At 48.5% G+C, this 24,380-nt stretch overlaps 1 protein-coding gene across 1 annotated transcript in view; it reads right to left on the reverse strand.

Moving 5' to 3' along the window:
- LOC120902418 (protein glass-like) overlaps positions 1-24,380 on the reverse strand; it is a 71,050-nt gene that overhangs the window by 21,894 nt on the left and 24,776 nt on the right. Inside the window, exon 3 of the mRNA XM_040311139.1 lies at positions 21,254-21,607. The gene's annotated coding sequence lies outside the window, so the exon portion shown is untranslated. The remainder of the gene's footprint in view (positions 1-21,253; positions 21,608-24,380) is intronic.

Below are 24,380 nucleotides of genomic sequence, written 5' to 3' on the forward strand. Positions count from 1 at the left end.
GGTTTCGCTTGCATGCAGATGATGCGGTGTGCTGCCCGTTTCAAGCGGGGTGAGTGCTCTATGTGGATGAGCCATCGCTTTTTGGGATGGGCACACGGGACAACGTCCCGGCCTCGACTGGCCAATGTGTCTAACGGCTTTAATCATCGCTAAACAGGCGTACAATTATTTCCACCGTGCGGTTCAGTGTTGTTTCGCCCTCGCCCTGTTTTTTTGTCTCTCGCACAACATGGAAAGCTATTTAACGCCGCTCTATGATCAATGGATGATCGTGCTGGAAGGCAGAAGCGGAGTGATGTTGGAGTTGGGTTCGGGGAAACGGGCACGGGGAGAGATTACAAGCATTCTTTAACTGGTTTGTGTGGTATGCCTTGGCCGAACGGTGGAGTTTAATTGGAAGGGAGGAGCGGCGAGGCAGAGGTGATCCATTTATGATAAGTAAGCAGACGGTGGCTAGTTTAAATGTTATTTATCGCAGAAGGGGGGGGGGGGGTGGGGGAGTTGCGTACGGGCGGGAGCAAAATACCTTCGCCAAGTGATCGAATCGAATTTTCCGAGCAACGGCACGAGAATTTTCTCCCCGTCTGTGTGTTCGTGACTGTCGACTACTCGACCCGTGGCGCGGACAAAGTCCATTAGATCTTTACGGTTTGATTTATTGCACGCGGGGGGGGGGGGGGAGGAGGAGGTTTGTGCAGCAGTAGGTAGCACACAGGATCGGTCGTGTAGATGATTTACAATTACCTGTTCCCCACTCGTGGAGCGGTCTGCCTCGGTCTGTCAGTGCGTTGCGTCCTCGGGCCGCGTTGGAGTTTTTGAATTAAAAACGGAGCAGCACGAGTGTCACGGGCAGAAGATCATGACATTTTGGTAGGTGGGTTGCGTGGTGGTAGGAGATGAAATACAGCGCACGATCGTGCCGGGAAGATATTCTAAGGCACCCGCTCCAGTCCCGAAAACGCACCTTTTAATACCCAAACCCCGAATGGCATTTGGAGCATCCGAACACGGGAGCATGGTCCGGTTCTTTTAATGTTTTCGGGACACTCGAATGAAGAAACAAAGACGAAGACGTCTACTACTATTTCTCATCTCAGCCCCCGTGAGTGAATTCTGCAGCAAATGGGGGAAGCAAGGAAGCGTGTAATAAGAGGAATCCAAACCGAAATACCACCGCGACCGTGGAAGATAAAGCCGCATCCTACCGAAATGTCATATCATCTGTCCAGCGCGCGCCGCACGCGTGTCTCTGGCTGTCTGCGGTGGCCTTCTGGTGTGCGGTTTCATTTGTTACTCGGAAGATGGAGTGCTCGTTTTTTTTAGCGAGCTCTTTCCCACTACAAGTTAATCTTCAAGATGTCATCGACAGCGGTGTACCATCGGTCAATTGACAGGCACGCCGAATCTTGGCACGGGATAGGAGCGAAGCGGGACGAGAGCTAGGTTTCACTAGCTTTCCAAAATCGTCCAGAGCTGGCGGGCTTACTAGCAGCGCTGGTCTATCGGAGACACACGATCCTCACCGGGCAAGTGGCAAGAGTTAAGGCAAGAGGTATGATTTATGATGTCACCTTTCCACCGTTTACGGCTGGGTTGAGCTCTTGTAGAGGGGAGGAAGGTTTTTGGGATGCCCGAGCGCAATGTGGTTGACATTTTCGAGCGGGTAATTACTGACACGATATAATTGTTTGTCTAGTCAAGTGAACTTCAACTTACAAACTCCAACCAAGAGGATGTATCAAATCCTCTTCAGGAAGATTCATTGAACTTCTTGCTCTCTTCACTCAAAATAGGGGATTAGTTCCATTCTCGAGATCTCCCAAATCAATCATCAACAATACTCGTTGGTTTCACCTGTTCACCGGCGGCGAGTGTGCTCTTGCGCATTTCGCAATTACCTTCTTGCCCGTGGTCGGCTCCCTCGGGGTAATAAGCTTCCATAAGTCTGCCTCCTAACATTAACCTCCTCTTCAGCATCCGGAGTAGAGTCTCGTTATCTAATCGGTTATCATAACCTTCGTACTTGTGAAGTCGTTCCACTGGCTGGAACAAGGTTGCAAAGGATCCTCGCAACACCTACGGGTACTGGATAGCCGCGGACCACTTACCGCCGTGACCTATCATCATCATCCGGCCCCTAGGGGGGGGAGAAGGAGCAAACCTTAGAAGTAGCCCATGATTGCTGCGCCCTTACCCCATTCCATCCGGACGGCATTGGTTGAAATTAAGCTGTACTTGAAATTATAATTTGAGATTAACCCACAATCGGATCATCATTTTAAGGCTCGTTATGTTATTTTTTACCTCTTATTCTTCTTCTTCTTCTTTTTCTTCTTCTTCTTCTTCTTGTGGTTCTGTTTTTTCTAGGGCGCGGTGCCTGGGCTACGCGAAGCCTTTGGAAAGGGAGCAAGGTTACCGAGCAGGGGCTCCCAGTACGAAACGAACCTTCCGAAGAGTAGCAGCAGCAGCAGCAGAAGAAGGTGCTCGGTGTTCCGCTTATCGCGACGGCCACATCAGGCTCCACCCGCTCTCAGCCCGTTTGAAGCCATCGTTAATGTTTTGAACTTTATGTCAAATTTCATTAGATCGACCTTAGTAACCAACCCCATCCTCCCGCCGAACGACTAAGGTAAGGTGTAGGGTTGGTTAAGGCATTGGCCTACCTTTGGTGCACGTTCGTCGCTTCTACGCTCGACTTTTTGTGTTGCTGTGGTTTGTGGCCTAGTGAAGCACACCAGATCCAGCCGGTGCGATAAGGGTGCCAACGCAAAACGGTTTTTGTTACCGAGACGCTTCGGTCGCAACGGTTGCATTTAAGGAGGCGCGATGATTCATGGTGCGCGTTCGGAGGGAGTTGGCGCCTTGCTGCAGCACATCTTCTTCGCTCGGGGCCCTCTCGTCAGTGGCGTCGCCTTGGTAATGACCGTATCGGGGGACCCCGCTTGTCGTCCCGAAAAGTGGTACCTGACCTTCTGACAGTTCCATCGCAATCGGTTGTAGTGGTGGTGATGGTGGTGGCGGTTAATCTTAATTAGTATTATTTTATAACAATCTCGCGAGTGCGATCTTCTGCACCCCCCTTCGGTTTGCGTGAAGGTGCGATAGGGACGCGCGAAAAAATTGGTGCCCGAGTTAGGGATTTGCTGGATCACGCGGCTGGTTCGGCCGGGCGATTGACGATGCCGTGGTTGGCTATCATAAATAGCAGTCCTTATTAGGCAGAGGCTGCTGGCGGTGGACTCATCCGCGTGTCGATCGAGGCGGGTTGATGAGTGGAACCGATTTCGCTTCTCATCATCGCTCCCCCCCGGTGCTGCCTTTAAAGAAAGCGGATTAATTTGTTTGGAAGCTGGCAGTGCGGGCGCGCGTTTATGCTGGGTGTAGATTGATGTTATGGTTGTTGGGGTGGGGTTTTTTTTGTCTGTGTGTGCCTCTCCGCACTCCGTTTGCCAAAAGATCACAGCAAAACAAACGAACCTTCCTTCTATGGTGGGTGTGAAATGAACAAATAAGCTGCAGTTTCGAGCACCAAAAAAAGGATCAAGGATTAGGGAAGGGTGTGAAATGACAAAACCGAAGCCGAAGGTCGTGATCGACCTGGACGCGATCGCTAATTTGTTGCACGCGGCGGCTTGTTAGTTTGTGCACTAATCTGCTGCATAGATCCACACAGTCCACACAAGAAGGAAATTGCGATTGATGCAAGATAGGTGTGCTAATCGGTTGTGCTAAGGATCGTTAGCACCCATTACGGCCAAACCGAAAATGCCACCGCCGAAAACCTTCCGGGCATCACTCACTGGGGCACGCGAATCTTTTTTTTCTTTCTCTGTTGCGGTAGTTAAATATTTTTACGATCACTTACACTCGCGCAGAGTCGGCGAAAAGGTTATGGGTTTAGAATGTGTGTGTGTATGTGTGCGTTTGCGTGTGAGTGATGCCCATTTTTGGACGGCTCAACACCCCAAGGAAGCATCAATATTGAGTATTGAGAGCGTATCACACCGAAAAAAGTGTCCCAAAGCCGGAAGTCATAAATTTTGGACCCGAACGCGTTCGAGAGATGATGTCTCTTTGCTGGTCCTCACTCTCGCTTCTTCTTCCAAGGCTGTATGTGTGTGTGTGTGTGTGTGAGCAACTTTGATAAGCGGGTTTGACTTTTCGCCAAATCTCTTATCCTAAGCTGGCAATATTAGCGTAGCGAAAGGAGGTTTATTGAAGGAGATATGGAAGTGAGACGAGATTTCTGCGGAATGTGCGATCTGGCCTTTGGGCAAACAGTCCGCAAGCAGAAAAGGCAAGATTGGATGGTCTCTCTTTTTTTGGGGAGTTACGGATGGGTTTACGGATGAGATTTTAAACGCTCGGTGCGATTGCGATGCCCTGTGGCAGTTAGGAAAACATCACCAACATGCGATCGCGCGTCACGAGACTTCGTGGGTTTAAGGCCTTTTTTTTTTTTGAAGGCATACGCGCGGGCCTGGGCCGTCATTTATCTTTCGGGACTTTGTTTGGTCAAAAGCCACCGTAAAGGGTCTTCAAAACAAAGCCACATTGTGGTGCCGAATGGCTGCCTGCATCGATCACTGGTTGGGGTTGAAGATTCCTCAATGAACTCGGAGTGTCTTGCCTTCCCCAAACTCCAGTGATCGCGGATGATCTCAAAAAGACAACAGTAGGAAAAGCAATCCCTGTGTGTGTGTGTGTACTACCATCATCAACCAAGATCTTTATAATCGCCGATTGCAACAGCGAAGTCCCATTGAAATCAATCATTTTCAGCCTTGTTTTGTTGGCGCGCGTCGTTACAGTTGATGCTTAGGCTGGCGGGTCTTTGGACGTCTTCAAACTGCGAGCTGGAAGCTGCTCTCCTGCCGCGCGTTGAGTTAGACACAGTACACTCAGTCACGCCGCTGCTCAGGCCCTCAGGATCTTTCGAGCTTCCATTCCAATTCATTGCTCTCTCTCTCTCTACGCTCGCGGCTCGCGCGTGTGTCTACAACACGTTTCGTTTTTTTGTTTTGTTCGCAAGAGTCCCTAAAATTATGAATATCGATATCGCTCGAGCAGAATCTCACGCGTGGTAGCCCGAAGGCGGGTGGACCATTTTTCAAACCGAACTGCTTCCCTTCCGCTTCCCGCGGCCCCACTGTCGCACACTCCACATTGTCCGCAGAAAGTATCGAGCTATTATTATTCGGCTCGTTTGGCTCGGTACGTGGTGGCTGCTGACGATGACGCCCGTAAGGTCAACGTGGTCATCCGGTCCGGCTTCACCGTATCGGTTTCTGCTGCTGCCGGGCTGCTGGTACAGCAGCAGCAGCATCGGCAGCCTGCGAAAGGGGAGCAATAAAATCAATCAAATTACCTCCAGCCCTACTACTACTACTACTACTACTGCACAAATCGGGAGAAAGACAGACGAGAGTTTGTTATACACCCGCATCGCCTTGGTGATTGAGTTTTCGTCCGTTTCGGGATCATCCCGTGCTTCGTGCACACAAACAGAGAGCTACCAACGCGTTTGATGTTGTTACGGCTACCTTCTGCTGCTGCTGCTGATGGAGTGGGTTTGCCATTCCGTGCATGCCTCGAGCGAAATTGGTGATGTTTTGCTGGGTGCTTATTGCTAGCGCTGCGGGACTAGCCTCTTTGTATTAGGTAATGTTGGGTATCAAATCGATAACCGTAACTTATTGTTCCACCTCACGTGTGTGGAATGTTTTATGTTGTGCTGTTAAGCATTATATTACATTTACTTCCCCACTGTTTGAACATTTGTACTAGAAACCATGCACGAGTGTCACCGTTTTAATACAAGTTTTCCTACTGGTTACTGTCGTTTTAGTGGCAATAAAAAGGAATGACAAATCGATATGCCGAGCACCGCTGCTCTGCTGCCTGCCGGCTACATTGAGCCTTCATCAGCGGCCGATGATGAGCGAGGATGATCAACAATATCATGACAAATGGATCGTACAAATGAGTGTGGTGAGCGCTTGCGCTATGGCATTGTCGCCTCTCGTTGCAATAGCACCGCGAGCATTGACATTGTTGCAAGCGATGGAAATAATTGCAGCAGTGTGTTTTACCCTATGAAAACACAACCGCCCAACCGTACACTTTTCCTAACCCCCTTCGTAGTGCGGACGGAAATGAAAACATCATCATCGGAACCATTACTCATCTTGCAAGCGGTCGCCACCACTCACACATTACTCAACGAATCGCGCGCAAACTACTCGAATCGCGCGTCACTTTGATGAGTCGCTAGTAGTTGACGCGCATCATTATCGCTTTACGGGTTGCTGTGTCTCTATGTGTGTGTTTGTGCTCGAGTGCGATGCATTTATTTGTCAGTCGGAAACAGTCTGGAGGGCCCCGTAGGAAAATTCCTGATTGCGGCGATGGTGGTGATACACGGGTATGGGGTGAAAATTAAAGCAAATGATCACCTTTTTCATGGCTGCTGAAGTAGTACAAGCATTGCTGGGTGGTGGTAGTAGTAGTAGTTGCGCTAGTAGCTGCGACGTTTGTGCTGATGGCATGATGATGATGATGGCAAGGCATTCGAGGTGAACCGGGCCGCGTAAAGATGCGTGTATGAGAAAAATCACATCAATTTATCGATTCGCGACGAGCCGGCTGCCCGAGGTTGGAAGCGTTACCGTTTCATGGGCTGAGAGAGCGAGAGAGAGGGAGGCTGCAGTCAAGAAAGAATTGCCATATGGAGTCATGAGACAATCAGCGCCACAACCCTGAACACACACTCGGGCGGCCGCGCGCGCTGGAGGGAAAAGACGATACTTATTTTAAGAAGGAACTAAAGATGTACGGAATGATTATTTCATCATCCGCGATTACCTTGCCGGTGCGCTTGTTTTGGGTATGGAGTGGGGTGGTGTGAAGGAGGGAATGAAAAAGTGCTATATTAGTAGCACTGGCCGCGGAGGAAGCGGATGATGAGTTCCCATTAAACTTGTTATTCACTGTAATAAGTGATTTTATTTTCATGAGGGTGAGTTTTTTTCGGTTTCGATCTCCTTCTCTCTCTCTCTCTGACACTGTTTAACTCTTTTCACAGGTCTAGAGTTTGCTGCAGCGCACAGCTGTGGCCGCAAAAAAGGAAGGCAAAGGGAGAGACACACGGAGCGCCCCTTTCAACGAGTAAGTATTTTGTACCTTTTCGTGTAATGCTTTTATTTGCCTGATTGATGATCGTTGAGCAACCAAAAACACAACCGCCGAACAAAACAGCCCCATCTCTGATTGAACAACGCGGAGCACTGCACAGAAGGGGCAAAGCAGCAAAATTACAGATGGTCAAAAAATTAAAATACGTACGCCCTTTTCGATGGCCCGGCGCACGGCCCGGTGTTCGGAGGCCCGGGTGAAATAGGCCACCAGGTTGTGCAGTGCAGACCACTTGTACGGGGAAAAATCGTTGCTGTACGCATTTTGCGTAGCTAATTTGTACGACACAGGCCGTCCAATCCCGCTTCCACTCCTCTTGTCCCGTCGGTGCATCGGGAAAGCTATAAAATTAATTCATTTACAATACTACCTCATCATCGAGCGGGAGCGTCGCCGACATTGGCGGTGGTCGCATGTAGCAGCTTGTACGCGTTAGCCCGAGCACTGGGACGAGCTGGGCGGGAACGAGAACGAGAACGAAGGGATTGGAAGGTTGGAACCCTTCCCCGTGGTTTGACCCCAACGCTCTTCCTCCCCTGTAGACATGTGCTGGCCTCGGAGCCGGAGCAAATTAAATTAATGCCGTTTCAATTAGCGAACCACTCAAACATGAACTGCCAATTTTCTGCGACTCGAGCCCATTACGATAATGTTGTCTGCTTTATTAACTTTCCCGGTCGCTCTGTCTCTGCTGGTCGAGCTCAATTGAACGAGCAGGATGCGTTGTGGTTGCTGTCGCGCATGTCGCGCCTCAAAAAAGCTCCCCGAAATCAGATAACGGCCGCGTTTTGCTGTTCGATTGGCTGGCTGATCGATTTCGGGAGAAGCCATCGTTGGTAGCGCTATAGGAAGCATTGCTTTAGTTGCTGTTTTTTTTTGGTTTCATCTTAACCATCATAATTGGGGCTTAAAATATCGAAAATGATGATCAGGCGAGCTGGCTTACTTTTAAAATCGATCAAACATGAAAGTAAAACCTCATCGGACCGATACCGTCCGATGCGTGGGAATATAGTTTCTGCTTATCTTTACATCACTGTGCACCTTTGATTGTGTAATGGAGGCCATTTGGAGATATCTTAATGGGCTAATAATATGGTTTCTGATATGGAAGCGTCCCGATCTGTTACTTATGATTATTGCTTTCTGCCACTCGTCGCCAGAAGTGCATTCAATTTGAAAGAAGAATTTACTTCAAATGAGAAAGTGTTTGTCTTTTTCGATAATTTGTTTATTCCAATTTGTGACAAAAGTCTACCGAAAGTTTAACTTACTGTTATTGCTGAACAAGTACTCAATACTTTACGATACTGCTGACTTAACCCGTTCAACTGGCCCCCTCGCGGCGGGTCAAACCCATTTGACCTTGAACACCTTGGCGCCATAAAATTGGAATCTTTATTTGAACGAAATCGTTTCACCGGTTGGAATTTTGCAAAAAACGGGCCCAAGATGAATTGATAAAAAAGGAAAAAAAGCCTCTGCCTTGCCCCGTTGCCCGAAAGTTCAAAATTAATTGAATTGAATTTAGGGGCACTGTTCTGTTTTCCCGCTCCGCGCCAATAGCATGACAATAACAATAATCGTAACAATAAAACCGTTTCACCGCAAGGACGCACTCGGGACGCTCGGGAAGATGAATGGGATGGGCATTTTTCCTCCCCCCCCACCAAAATTGAGCTTTGCATAATGGGTGCTGCTGCTGCGGCAGAAGAAGAGCTGCCAGCACTGGACCACCCAGGCGCTGGCTGGAATCGAGCCCCGAATGGATGATAATTTTGGGGTGAAATGCAAAGGCGTCCGCGCGCGCTTTTTGACTTTTGAATGGATTGCGTTTTTACACTTTCCACTCCAGCGGCTATCCGTTTTTTGGCGGGAGGCAAACGGAAGCTTTATCGGGATCCTTTTTTTCCTTTCTTTGAGCATCGCGTAACGTTTACACGGTCCCCCGAGCGAGCGAGCGCGTGCAAAGAGGAGAATCACGATGATGTATTTTAATGTACCGCTTTATTACCACCGAGTAAACGTTGCGAATGGGGTTGGTGCACACACACACGCGAGCAGCTTACAAGAATTTATGATAATGATTGAGGATGAGTGTGTGTATGAGTTGCTTTTCCATTTCTTGCTTCATAAATATCATCCACAAGTGTTTGAAGTTGAAACGCTTCCGCTGCCCGTGGGTGGGTGTGGAAACGGTGTGCGAAATAATGTTGAATTGTTTATTGCAAATCAAACGTCACCTCTGTCATCATCGCCACGGGACGGGAATGTGTCACAGTATGTGACGAAATTACACTTTCACCAACAAAAAATCCTCCGATTGGAATGACGCGACTGAAGTCTGCCAAATACTGCACCGAGGCGCGCAGTTGATTTCGTAAATTATTTTTACAACCTCAAACAAAACATGCAAAGATGTATCAAATCGGGTGTCTTGTCAGCATTAGGAGCTCTTCACAAAAATCATGTAAAATCATGCTGCTGCTGCTGCCGCACCCAGCATTTGGGAGCAATCAAATGATCGCTTGCGAAGAAGGTCCGCGAGCAAACTAATTAGTCGATGATGTTACTCCGCGCGATCGGCGCGCGTGCGAGTGCTTTTGTCGTTTGCGCCATTCCTATGTGTGTGTGTGTGAGGACCGTTTTGGGTTGGGGGCGAATGTTGAAACAATTTAACAAGCGTCGTACGGGAACGTGAAATCAATTCCAACGAAACGGAGAATCGTTTATGAATGAGCTTTAATGTTTTATTTATGACTTCTTTTTAGAAAAAAAGGAGAAAGAAAAACCCCCCAAAGTAAGACTCTCCCGAGAAGATTGCGTGGAGTAGGGACACACACACACACACGCACGCGACTATTAAGGGAGAATGAATTTAGCAATGACGGGATTTTAAGCGCCAAGCGAATGGCAAATGCGCTCCACTGCGAGCAAGCGAGCGAGCGAGTTGGAATCTGATCGTGTCGCTTTTATGTCACAGTGCGCTGATATTGACGAGCCCGGTTCGGTCGCATTGGCCCGGGGTTATGTGTGGCAGCATTAAATCGTGGCTTGATTTATTTTCCCTAATGAGCATGATTTGATTTATATTGGTTTTGGCGTTAGTTTTCCTCCCTCCCTTGCGTGGCAGGAACGAGCAGGATGCTTCGCATTTCGAGAAAGTTTGTGCACAAAAGTAATTTCAATGGTTACTCTTGGTAGAGGTGGTGGTGCTGGTGAGGGAAAAGAAAAGCGATCACGAACCAACGATATCGATTTCGATCGTTCATCGCTGTTTGGTTATCGCATCGAAATCCGGCCCACCGGCTGCTTGTCCGATTACGATCGGGGCGGTAACACTACGGTGGTGTGACAATCTATACCCGTGGAAATGGTACCAATTTGGAACTGGGGAAGATGTCACCCGCTGGGGGTGATGGGTGTGATCGCTTAGAAATGGCATCCGAAATCGTAATCGATTTGTATCGCTTATTAGCAAAAAAAAAATACGGTGCTCGACTGAACAAGCGACGAACCCCGGGGCTGTACGGGAGATGGCAAATCAAAAGACTTGACAAGCGACGAACCTGTCAAAACGGTTTCGGACCCGATTCTCGCTCATTCATGGTTTAGCATGAGTAAAGCTAACACGATCGCGTATGTATGTGTGTGTGTGTATGTCACTATTACGACATATACACACACCCCAAAAGAGTGGAGTGTTGTTCACCCGTGGCTAAACATCATTTTTTGTGCTGCCCGCCCCACAACATCAAGCTGCCTCTTCTTCGAGTAGTACACAAAAAATAAATCATAAATCATTCCCCCTCGGGAATGGACGGGCACTGGCAAACGAAAACGATGTGTATTATTCGTACGCAGCACAGCACATTTTTCTGTTGTTGCTGCTGCTGCTGCTGTTGTGGCATCTTTAGCATCGATGCCCCATATGGACCGTGCCATCCTTAGAAGAGCACGCACGCATTGCTCAGCGAGAAAGAAAAAAGCGAAAGAAATCCGTAACAAAACATTAGATTTTTCAATGAACATTGTTCGGCCGGAATCATGTTGCCTCAGTTCGGGAGGCGTTGTTTGGATTTTCGGGTGATGTCTGTGCCTTTTTTCTTTCTCAAAGATGCTGTCACTTCCTCCACAGTGTTGAACTTCTTTTTTTGTCGCTCTGTGCAATCGTTTTGTATACACCGGCGACGGTACACGGTTCGTTTTATAGCTCCGTAGCGCTATTTTGTTGTTACTGTTTGACGTATTTAAATGGTGTACAAAGTCGACATTGAGCTGCTGGTGCCACCGCCGCAGCAGTAGTGACGGTTGTACGGTGTACGGTAATCGACCAACAATGTTCGCACTCACTTGCCCGCCACTGTCGTCTGGGGGGTGGCGAGGAAATGACACCGACATCGACGCGGGCAGTGCCAGCAGAGCTCGTGAAGGATGAGGTGTACTTGAATTATCGAAAAGTCTGTTTTTGGAAGTGCTATGAATATTTATTAACATATTCAGTGCGTGTGTGTGCTTGTTTTTTGGGGGCTCTGGGACTCTCTTTTGAGGAGCCGCCTATGGCGCTGAGCAATGCGGAGATGTACACGTTAAATTGCAACACGGCAATGCCATCAATGCGACCCAACGGCTCAGGGGCAGGGCGGTAGGGCTCAATTGGATTGCTGGTGCTCTCTTGCTATTGGAACGGCAAGGGTGCGGCCTTTGCTCGAGTTTTTTTTTTGTAATGCTCGACATTGGCTCAGGTGGCTTCGTCGGAGTCTTCTTCGTTGGATGGCCGCTCGGTAAGAGGTCAGGGTTCAAGTGTGCTCGGTCAGTCGGTCGGTGGCTTCGTGAGGTGTAAAGAAAAGGATTGATCTCGATTCAACGGGCCCATTGCTTTCTGCATGGGAGGGTGCGCGCTTTTGAGTAGCCGAGCAATGGAAGAAGTTCAATGGGTTTGTGAGGTGTTGCTTAAGCTGCTCACGACCTTGCTCATCGGGAAAGAAGAAGGAGGGTTGGTTGCAAAATGATTGGGTTTTTGCTTGCAGTGCTTTGTTTTGCGAGAGGCGAACTCTTTATCAGTTTTTATTTATTTGCTGGTGGCCGGTGCAATAAGATGAATGTGGTTAAGAAGGGCCATTATAGTTTCTTGTCCTCCAATGATTTACTTTTTGTTTTTTAAATAACAATTTTAGTTAAATGAAACATTTCAAATCCGGTTCGAAGGACCAAAGATGCTCTCAAAGATATCTTAAGTAGTTTAGATTTAAAACTTCTCTCCCTCTCTCTCTCTCTCTCTCTCTCTCTCTCTCTCTCTCTCTCAGAATTATTAAGAATAATGTGATAAGAAAATTGAAAGAAACTCGGGGCTTTAATATATAAATCATTCTCTCCAAAGTTGGCATGTGAACAAAAACACATCACAAATGATTACCAATCGTAAAGAATTGGGAAATAAATCCTTTGTTCTGAAGCTCTTTCAAAGAGAACCGATTTAAATTCTCAAAACTCGCAATGAAACAAGAGAAAAAAACACAATCGTACAACCTGCAAGAAACCGTGTGTCTCATGCCCGTGCAGCCAACATTGCCGCATTTTCTCACCATTAAGCTATCATGCAATGCGCTTACACGTGTGCTACCTAATGCCACACATGCACACATGCGACCCCGCATTGCTGATAAAGCGTTTGTGCCCTGCGACCTGAAATTGAGAGCAAAAGCATAAGCCGGCGGTAGCCGGTCGGATTGGTCAATGGGAGTCGGGAGAACCATCGTCCCTCGTCGTTTGTTTCGGACAGGTGCACAAGTATTCAACGGCGCCACCCCGTGTACCGTGCTTGGGCTTCTTTTGCATGCTCTTGTTCCCCTGCCCCCGCATTTAACCGCAACATAATGATGATTAACTGAGAAAAAATCCCACACACAGGGAGCCGGCACGTGAGCATACAAAACTGTCCGCGCGTTGCGGCAAGAGTTTGGTTGTTGCTGGCTTTATGAATTTTGGTTTTACCATAATCGTGCCCGAAGGCGGAGGGGGGGGGGGGGGAGAAGGTTGTAATGTTCCTATTTTAAGATGAGCCACCACGGCCATCTCCCAGGTCACATACATGCAAGTGCTCTTAGTTTTTGAACTAGTGCACGATTAGGCAAAATCCCTCTGTGTGTGTGTGTAAATCGCTGAGAATTTTGCGCTTTCAATTGCTACCGTTTGTGCTTAAGATTGTGGTGGAGGAGGTCATAATCATATGGCCGCGATTTCCGAGGATAGGCAATTGTTTTGTGCCGGTGCTCTAGTTGTGCTGTTGTGCTCCAACTCCAACTCCAGCACTATGTTCAGAATGGTTTCGCTTTTTTTTCTCAAGCCGCCAGTTTACCCGACTCAGTTTGTAATCATTTTGCAAGACGAACTACACCGCACCTGACGTGCAGATCTTCTTCGATCATAACATAGCGCGCTACCTTTAACTACCACAAAGTCAAGCTCGAAGCTCGTTGAGAAATGGAAATGATCTGCAAGAGACGGGCCCGGGTCTGTTCCGTTTGTCTGTTGGTGAGTTGTTCCTCCCCTTCTGCTGCGTTTCTTATTACTATAATTAAATTCATTTTGTAATGTTTTTTTTTCGGTAACTAGCAATCTACCTTGCGCCAGGGGGGAGGCCAGCGGGAGTGATGATTGCTGGCATGTGATAAGATCACGTTTAGCGATTGCGCAAAGTGTTAGATTCCTCCCAGAAAGTGGTGGGATGAAACGGTTGCTGCTACTACTGCTGCTTGAATGTTTGCACAAACCGGCGGGCTGGTTAGCGTGTTCGAAATCGTTATCGTTACAAGATCGCTCGCTGCAGATAAAATACGGGCGTTTGGGCTGTTCAAGAGGGTGCTAATGAATTGCGCCTAGCGCTATCGGTTGAAAGTCTCATTTATCAGCATTTTAGGGGTCATTTTACTCCGAAATGTGTGTATGATGGATGGGCACGTAACACGAACCGATGATCGCTTTTGATCGTATGCCGTATTAGCAAAAATTCGCTGAAGACAATTTAATTATTGCTGCTTGGCTTGGCTGCTTGGCTGCGCGCAAAACTCCCCCACTCTCAAGCGAATCATTTGAAGATCTTCTTCCCACACAGCGAAAGTGAATAAGCGAGATCAATAAAAGATACAAGCGCACCAAATCGATGCGGTGGATGAAATAAAAACACACGCTAATAGAATACCGTCCCTGCCAGCTTCGCTGCCTGCCTCAAAACGGCGGTGATGCGCAGTCACTATACAATTTAATAACTCCAACTGACAACTAAGCTCACGTTTCTGCTGAGGGGTAGGATTGTCAAAACTGAAGATCCCCGTATGAAGATCCCGATCGTACACAAGCACTTTCTTTCTCTCTCTCTCTCTCTCTCTCTCAGCCCGCCTCTCCTTAATTGACGTAGCGAAACGTAAATGGGCTCGCGGCGGCACCGAAACCACACTCGAACCAGATTTCTGACAGATCGACTTCAAAACGATTCACGCCACAGCCATTCAAACGCTCCAAATCGATTACTTTCGATCAGTCACGGTGGGTTCGTCGCTTGCACCCCCCCAGTGGTCCCCGGGTATTACCGAACCCCTACCCATCTTGAAGTGAAGATCCTCATCGGTAGACTTTCTAGTTCACCGCGGCTTTGCCAGACCCAGCCGAATGGCGAGCGACCCACGACGACACGATCCTCTAATACCTATTAACCCCTGGCGCAAAGGCAAACAAACCTCTTTTGAAAATGGGTGGCGAGCGGCTCTAAGTGATTCCTCTTCTTGGGGGCGAAAAGGTGTGGGGTGACCCTCTTCACTGACCACGAGCACTGGATGCTACAAAGCAAGTTCGGAGGGATTTCGGGCGCGAGCTTTCGAGTTGTGAGGTTGAGTGTCCATTCTCCTGAATTGATTTGGTTCATCTTTTTGATTGACGGACCGGGACCCGGGACAATGGAAACGGGGTAGTGATCGACCACCCCACTGGATCGATTCTTTTCCAGCTGTCCGCCCTCACGCGTGGAGTTTCGGCTGCTGCTGCTGCTGCTGTCCGCCTCTGAAGGTTCGCGAACGGGCTGCGCTGTTACATAAATTCACCTTGCAAACCGTTTCCGCCCGCACGGAATCTTTACGAGGGGAAAAAAAACTCCGGGAGCCGGTCCTTTTAGGAGCATTCCGTCCAGGGCTTGGTACGCTCAATGAAAGTGAAGTGTAGCGCGGTGAAGGCCTTGATTTGGTAAGGGAGAAAAAAGCACGCACAAAGCAAAAAAAACAACCCCAAAGGGAAAGGGACCCTTCGGTGAAAGATCTTCCAGCGCCTTAGGATACGGATGAGGCGACACGCACTCCGAATCGGGGGGAGAAAAAAAAATCGAAAGAGAAGCGATTCAACCTAGCTACCAGCTCTGCCCCGTCGCTGCACGGAATTGTGCCCATTTTTGGAGGGGTTCGTCGCTTGTGTCGCATTTGCGGCAAGCCGTTCGTCCTCTTGTGTGAATGGGAAAACCCTCCGGTGCGTGCCGGTGACCCGTTGTCACAAGGGCTGTGTCGGTTTGTTTGTGACGGCGTTTAGCATTATGTATCGTGTCATTCAATGCAAAGAAAACATTCCGGAGCTATCAAAAGTGTATCACACGGCACACAATGATAAAGAAAACCGATAGGACGGCATTAGAGCGTGTGTGTGTGTGTGTGTGTGTGTGTGTGTGTGTGTTGGGGCAAAACGGAAGCGACAAAGCGAAGGCAATTTGTATGATTTAGGTGAAGCGAGAAGAGGACACTTGTTAGGGATTTTTTTGTGTGCTATTGATGGTCGCTGTCAACGCTGCGTTCGTCACGAAACGCAACCGCACACGCAAACACCGATATTCCATCTGAATGGGGCTTTTTTCTTTCCACAACGGCACTGACTATTTTGGGACACATGTCTGCCCTCTCCTAACTAGCTCCGGTGGAACACTGATATGCGTCAAAACTTTCACGAAGCAGGAAAATCTTAACGATCGTGTTAATTATACTGTTACAGCAATACACACACACAGAGCCAAACACAAATCCACCGACAGAGATTTACGTGCTAGCGCGTATCAAACCAAGCTGGCACGCTTTTGTGCGTTTGTGAGCTGCTGCTGTTGCTGCTTGTCGCCGAACCGTGATCGTGCGAGCATCATTTCTTTCACGTCGCTGCTGCGTCTGCCGCGATCCATATCAGACAAGCGAAAACAGACGTCTTGACATCGTGTTTTATGTCGCGTTTAAGCCTTTGCGTCGGCACAGGAAGTGAAGGTGTATGGTAGTAGGTGGATGGACAAAGAAGATGGATGGAGCGTTTCGTCATTTGCAATATTTTGGACGCATTTTTGTTTTCTTCGTAGAGAAAACAGTTCCGTTAAGCAAAAACTAATCGAACATTCAATAGACCTCAGTTTCGCCGGGTTCGTCGCTTGGTGCAATCTTTCGGTTTTGGCGTGCTTTGCGCTCGTGCCGCATTGCCCGTGCTTTCTGATGGTACTGATGCACGACATCGATGTCAAGCGAGGCTCGTTTTTATTATATTTCCATGCTTTTACATGCCGTCCCCGTTTCCTTCCCGTTCCCCTTTCCTTCTATTTTCAAAACAGATGGGTCCTCCATTAGCTTCTCATTTTCTCGGACGTCAGCGGATTTTCAAACCCTGAAACCGTTTGCCACCCCCGCTCATCCGCGCTCCGTCAGTGACAACGCCTGGTAACGCTTCATTCAAAAACCCTTCTGCTGAAGCCCTGAAGCTTAGAGGCAAAATGAAGTAAAACATGGAAGCAAATAATACATGCTGCTGCTGCTCCCTCTACCATTTGCCCTTCTGCGGAGCCATTTCCTTCTCTTTTTTTCTTGCTACATTACATCTCTCCAGGTGGATGCTGCTGGCCGGACGGCCAGGTTTGGCAGAAAGCGGATGCATGCAAAACTCTAGCTACGGTCGTCGAGAAGAGTTTCTGCACAAACACACACACAGAGACACAAAAAACGACAAAAATTGAGAGCAATCAGCAACAAAACGGCAGGCGACAAGCAGGCGTACTCACAAGCCTCGTGCCACGGCTTGTGTGTGTGTGTCGCGCACTCGCGCAATGTTCAATGTGTTTAAGGTTTTTGCGCAGAAAGCATTGCGCATGCGGAGTCTCTGCGCGAGGTCAGTAAAAGACCCTGCGGGTGTTACAAGCGAATAAAATAAAACTGGGGAAAAAAATGCACACAGGAGAAAGAAGGGGGACACAGCGACATAGGGAAATATAAAGCTTCCCGGATAAGCTCGGTGTGGAGCAAAAAAAAACCGTATCCCCACAACCGCCTGCCCGCGCAAAACAAGACGACAGCGCAACGCGCACCGAACTGGAGCAAATCGTGTGTTGTGTGTGGCTGGGTTTGCGGAGACACCGAATCGAATCCTCCGCGTAGAAATGCAAGCACTGGGTTCGGTAACGAAGGCAGGGATTGAATTAAAGTGATACATAAATTTAATTTTACTTTCAATTCATGAGCGGAATGCAGAAAGTGGACCGCTGGTAAGATTGCTAGTGCAGGATGCACCAGCTTTTCTGCTCTCTCGAACCAGTTTACACACTGGTGAGATTGCGAAGGGAAGCAATACGGGGGGGTTCGTCGCTTGCAGCTCGCTCGCTTACCGCGGCCGGCGGAAGCGGACCGCATCCGCATATCTGCAACTTGTCATCTTCGAAGTTGAAGTATGTGAATGAACGCGCGGGAGGTTGGTCCCGCGCGTCGAGCAAAATTGTAATGTTTTTACCCATTTTTCAACCAACTATCGGCTAGTGGCTATCGGCGCTCGGTGGTTAGAAGGAGGAAGGCACGCGGGCCTTCTTTCGGTGTGATTTGAGGGTTTCGTGTGCTTTTTTCGTCGATATCTTTTGGGATTTGCTTCCCCTTTCCGCTGTCGTGTTTATGGCAGGTATCGGTTGGGAGATTCCCCACCCCCACCCCTCTCCCTCAGCCGTTTGGGAGTGCAGCGGACAGAGGCAGAGACTTTCGTTTCGGGGCACAACAGCAACAACACCGGTGCACAACGTCGTCCACCTGAGCAGCGCGTCCGCGTGCAGCACGACAATCAGTGCAGTGAAGGTGAGGGAGGAGCAGATGGTGGTTTGTGTGTGTGAGGACAGGAAGCAGTTAAAAATAACGATTAAAATGGAAGCTACAAATTAGAGTAAATACGAGCCTGTCATCGGAACGCGATCGTTCATTCATTAATGGCGGGGATGGGAGAAAAGAGAGAAGAAAAAACGGGACAACGAAAGCGACGAACCCCTCCGCGGTTCGTAGGATGATTTCTTTCTCTCCCGAACCGAATCCCTTTGGGGGTTCGAAATCGCGCGAAACCGAGATGACAGATGTGTCACTCGGCTTTGCGGGAGGAGAGCGTGTTGGGTGAGATGTGAGAAGCCGGCAAAGGGATGCTATGGAAGGTGGAAATGCGGCAAAATACGATCCCTTCGGGCGGTTTTTGAGGTCTTGACGGGGCTTTTGGACTTGCTTTCGAATCGACGCTCGCAAGAATTACTCGAAATTAATCGTTTTGTGAGTGTGTGTGTGTGCGTTGTGTTTGAAAGGACAAGGGAGAAGAAGGGAAGAGCTGAAGTTTGAAGCTTTTTTCCACCACACGTTGGGATGTTTCTGAACCCGTACAGGGTGTAAAAATGGGTGGTCCAATTCGATATGGCAAAGGTATTTATCATTGTTGATATGTCCTTTTGCGGGCATCGGGGGGCGCCTACGACGGCGACGACGACGACGACGCTTTGGTGGTCATGCAAATGTTGCATCATTTGGGCTGGAAGATGTTTCTCTTTTTTTTTTTTGTGTGTTGCTCGCTCACACACACACACACACACACACACACACACACACACACACACTCGAAATGTTTGTTCCCTTGTATGGTTTATTGATTGTCATTGCTTCCGATCCCGATCTGATGGGAGGGTTTTTGGAGCATGTTTTTTTTTGTTTGGTGACTGTTGTGAAAATGCGTTTTCCCCCGAGGGAAGGATGGATGAAATTATTTATGCATTTTTAAAAGCTCTCCATTTTGGGTGGCTGGAGGCTGATTCTTTTTTGGGTGTTTTCTGAGCATAAGAAAAGTAATTTTTCAATTGATTATTTGACACAAAATTTATAGCCGTCATGTTCATCGACTTTGGCCCTTTTTCATGGTTTATTTCGCATTAATGGTTTTTTGATTAATTTTCATTTGTCTATATTTGATACTACTCTTCCTTTAACTATTTAAACTAACAAAAAAGACCCGCTTCAACGTGCAAATAATATTATCCACCCACTGGTTTCGCGTTTTCCCTCACCTCACATTCCCATTTTTCATCATGCGCGCAAACTGCTTTTTCACCCTTTCATTGCTGCAGGGGAATCAATCGCTTGTGCACTTCCACTTACTTATCATTGCCCACTTCTGCTGCCCACTGCTGCCTTTCCTTGCAATGCAATGAGCCGTAAATCTGTCAAACAACATGCCACCGGTCCAACGGCAGCGTGCGGAAGCGCGAGATACAAGCGCATTAAAATAAAGAGAGGTCGCACTCCCCCCCTCGGGCTGCGGGCTGAACTCCACACACGATCGAAATCGCAGACCCTCGCACAAACAAATCTCTAATCTTGGTGCTGCCGGTGCTGCCGGTGCTGCTGCTGTGGCTGTTGCAGGACTTCGACAGTGTTGTACTAGCACCGGGAATTAAAAATTATTTTCGCATAATTTCGCAAAACGGAACAGCGTTGGGCGTCGGTCGGTTGGGTAGCTTCCAGCTTCTTGCGAAAGTGTACTGGGGGTATCATTTATGGTGCATCTGCCTGGTGGAGCGGTTGCGGTTGCCACAAGATCAAACCAATTTCCCCTGTGCAAAAAAAAGACCCGTGTGCTGGCATCTGGCAGCACGGTATGCCCCGAGAGTATGTACGAGATCGGTGCGATTGTTGAAAATCGTTCAGAAGGGAAGCACGCTCGGAGCAGCTCTCGGTGTCGAGATGGAATTAGATTTTTTGCTGCTGTTGTTGCTGCTTTGCTTCGCTTTCAGGCCAGGGTCTTCTTGACCACGTTTTTCGCCTTATGGGGAGCGCAGCGGGCTGGAGTTAGCCACGCCTGATCTTTAGGGCTTTAAGGAAGGGGTTGGAAGATGAATCCTCATGATTTGTGGCTGAGAGCTTAGGGCAAAGTTGAAGCGAAGAGAAAAATGTTGATGAGCTTTATACCATAAGCATCTTCTTCGTTTTTAGGGATATTGTGTGAAGGTTGCTTCAGATGTACAGTAACATAAAGCCTCGTTCTTAAAAACAACTTCAAAATATTGACAACCTGTTTGGAATTTCATGGTGCGGTTTGATAGTTCCAGAAACAGAATTTGATCCTCATCTAATGCGTCGCCTCCTCTCATCTTTGCTCTCGCAAGTGACACTTTGTTGTCACGCTGAAACCTGACCTCCCGAAGAACCAGCAAAACAGGGAAGATCAAAGCTAAAATGTAAAACTTATTCCCCAAAAAAAAAACAACAACCCACCGCTTCACTATCCGACCCATCCGTTCCAGTCAATCAAAAGACACGACCCGGAGCACGAAACCTCATCCGTGTGTCCCGGGATGGATGGATTGGGGGGAGATATCTAAATCTATCTCAAAAACCTCAAACCACTACCACCGTGCCTCGGAAACTGGTGTGTCAATTTTTTGGACCCCTGGCTTTTGTCGACGAAGCCACCCTTCATTCATTGATTGATGCGTCCTTCGGCTTTCTGTGTTTCATATATTTGTGACAGCGCGGGAGATCATCTTGCGCGGCAGTTGAACCGAACTGTCAACCAGGCTGTCGAAAACCGGTGATAGAGAGAGAGAGAGAGACTAACCCCGCGGGAGAAAGGAAGGTGGAGGTTGATTAGGTCTCCAAAGTTGCCCACCGCAACCTTTCCCCGGTGGATGAACCCACCTAGACTCGAGCAACAAAACCCACGCGTAAAGTCACACGATTGAAATGACGGTTCAATGTTTTGTCAACCTTACCTTACTTGTTTCGGTGTTCTGTGTTCCGTTCCTAAACTCGTCACGGGGAACTGGGTGTGCTTCGGTTAGCGGCAACAGGTTTTGGGGATTTGGAAGCGTTACACCCCGCACACAACAGGCCGGGACACAGAATGGGATGAAGGAAGATGAAGCAAGGCAGCAGGATCCGGCCTGATCCCTCCGAACGAAAAATCGTCCCCAAGGTTGGATAGTGGCGTATTTATATTTGCGCCCTTGCCGATTTTTGGCGGCAGATGATGATTAGTGTCGGTTGGCCTTCAGAGGCTTGTTCCATTCCGGTGTGGATCGAGATCTTGCGAGTTCGTAATCCGAGCGCGATGAAACGGACGATGTCTGCACACGGGGGGAGCGGTGGAGAAAGAAAAAAATTGAAAAGAACAATCGAATAAAGCAACGAAGAAGTTTTGATGGCATTAGAGTGTGTGTGTTTTGCTCTGGCTGAGGTGATTAATTAATAATGTTGAGGCGCGACGCGTTAGTTTTTCCCATCACTTCTACTATCGACCCACCTACAGTAGTAGAAGCAAAAAGTGTAAGCAAAGTGTCGTGTCTGCTTCTTCTTCTTGTGTCTTAGATCCAACATCTCGAACGCTCTTCCTCTTCATCGCTAGCTCGTTTGCTTGCCATATCGGGGTAGCTTCATGGCTATTCATGGTTGGATGATTGCGCCGGTTGGATCAGGTTCGACCGGATGTTGAAGCTTTTAGATTTGATTGATTTCGTCATCTGCAGGCTTCGACATCGTCCAACGCGAAATGCCCGCCTCGGTGTGTATCGTGTTAGATACGGCCGAGAGGATAAGTTTGTTTTCGCGTGGCGAAGTAGAGGGATTGGAAACTTGGAAACGGATTACGTTTGGGGAGTAAGGTGAAAGAAAGTTCACCATATCACGCCCTTGGCCCCCTCATGTGGGTTAATCCGGCCGAAGTGTTGCAGGCGGCTTGCAGGACCAAAGCGTCATTACATCATCGCACTATAAGTCGATTAGGATCGGTCAGATTTGCAAAAAACTGAAGGTGATAAACCGGCTGCAGGTTTTAGGGGCGGTTGAGTAACGATGATTGCTCGCATTTTCGTTTCAAGTGATCAAGAAACTGTGTTTATTAGATGTTTCCTGGTCACGTCACCAAAAAATGTATGAAGAATTGTTTATCTTTTGTGTTCAATCAGTTGATACGTTTGAGTTTTCCAATATTTAGCGATACATTTTTCCTTTTTAGAAAGCTAGCCATTACGAAGCTGATTGCAATAAACGCCTTCTTGCTCAACTCTCCCATTATTCTGCGACAGTTTTTTACCTCGCGCAACTGCATTCCAACCGCCTAATGTTGTGCAAAATCTATGCTCTTTTTGCACAATACAAGTGCAAACACACATGCCGTGCAAAACCGCTCCATCCAAACAGATGCATCCGATGAGTTCGATAAAGCGTGGGAGCTAGCCAAGCCATCATTGCAGCTTTCATCGCGCTGCAGCCCTAGAACAACAACAAGCCCCTAGTCGTCGTCGTCGTCGTCGCCGCCGGTTTTGCAAAGGTGTAAAATATGCGCCGACGGATTGAGCGCGACCGGTTGGAAAATTACCCGCCGAAACAATCAGCCATTGTTTTCGGGATGGAATGGTGGCAAGACGCGACGCGTTTGACTGCGAAATAATATTTGATCTACTCATTAGCATACCCTCGCCGGCTTGTAGGCAGGCAGAATCGCATGGGAATCGCACATTGCACATGCGTGCACATTCGATGAGCGATGAAGAAACCGTTTTGTACAAATTATGCTCAGAAACCACCACGGGTTCTCCCTTCGTTGCAGCTCGTTGTTTGGTAAATGGGCAACATTGTGTCGTTGGGCGATCTGTTTTAAATAGCTGCACTAGTTTTCTGTCGCCCGACGATGTGGGGTGGGGGGGGGGCAGTTTGAGATGGTGCAAGACAGCGAACATGGACCACCTTGATGGACCAAAACCTCCATGGTGTTGCACTTGGTTGGTGTTGCTGAGGAATGTTCTGTCCCGATGAGGCAAGCAGCAACACACATTCCAACGGGTGAGGAAGATTGTAAAAGATAATTGATACATGAACGGATTGAGCGGATGAAGCATCTTGCAGGGGTTGAAGGGGGACCGTTTTGCAATCGGTCTACCCCTTTCGACTGGAGGCAGCCTGGATCGACAACATATTTTGGTGGATTGAAAATGTGTACGCCAAAGGATGGGAAAACATATTTGCATACACGAGTGGGAGCGAAACCGACAGTTGCACAACCGGGTCAATAAAATAAACGGTTGTCATTCACGCGGTTGAAGTTTGTATTTTCGGGTCAAGCAAAAATGTTAGCCAAATTATTAGCTTCAAAACCGTGAGGAGTTCAATCACCACCACCGCCAAAACGAGCAAAAGAGCCAATTATTTGCACTCCCTATCAGTAGCTGCGCATGCCATGGCGCGACGACAGCCCGGTGCCGACTGCTATGCCCGATAGCGAAGGCAAGCGACGAACCCCATTCGCACTGCCAGCTGGCGTGGGTTAGGCTTCTTCCTCGGCTTCTGCCTTTGAAGCAATCAATCAATCAATCAATCAAATGCGAGTTTACTCCACAGTTAGTCTGTCCTGCCCCCCTACTCTGCTGGAGCACCATACGGTTCAAACTGATTGTTGCCTTCCCAGCCGCCAATCGCCGCCGAAGGGAAGCTCGGCGCAAAGCCATGCAAAATGCACCGTGAAAGCTTCAAACCCACCACCGCCAAATGCTCCAAATCACCTGCCTGCGCTGGCGGGCCCGGGAGAATCGTTTCTTCAATTTCGCGATACAGCTCCGGAGCGGTTTTGGAGGAGAAGGGAGGTTAGAAGGCGCACCGAATCGGTTGGCGACAACCGTCTTTCCCTTTTTGCTACGGTGATATAATTTAATAACGCGCAGCTTTATGAGTTTGTTTGCCGTTGAGGGTGCCCTCCCTGGAGTGGGGAGATGATGGGGAGCAGTGGGCACTAATTATGATTTATGTATGTGGCCCACCACCCTACCGGTGGTCTGCTTTCAGCATCACCGGCATGGATGGACGTGCATGGGTTGGGTTTGGGCGCCGCAGTTTTTTTTTTCCTTC

The sequence above is a fragment of the Anopheles arabiensis genome, chromosome 3 (genome assembly GCF_016920715.1).
Source record: "Anopheles arabiensis isolate DONGOLA chromosome 3, AaraD3, whole genome shotgun sequence".
NCBI classification, from domain to species: Eukaryota; Metazoa; Arthropoda; class Insecta; order Diptera; family Culicidae; genus Anopheles; species Anopheles arabiensis.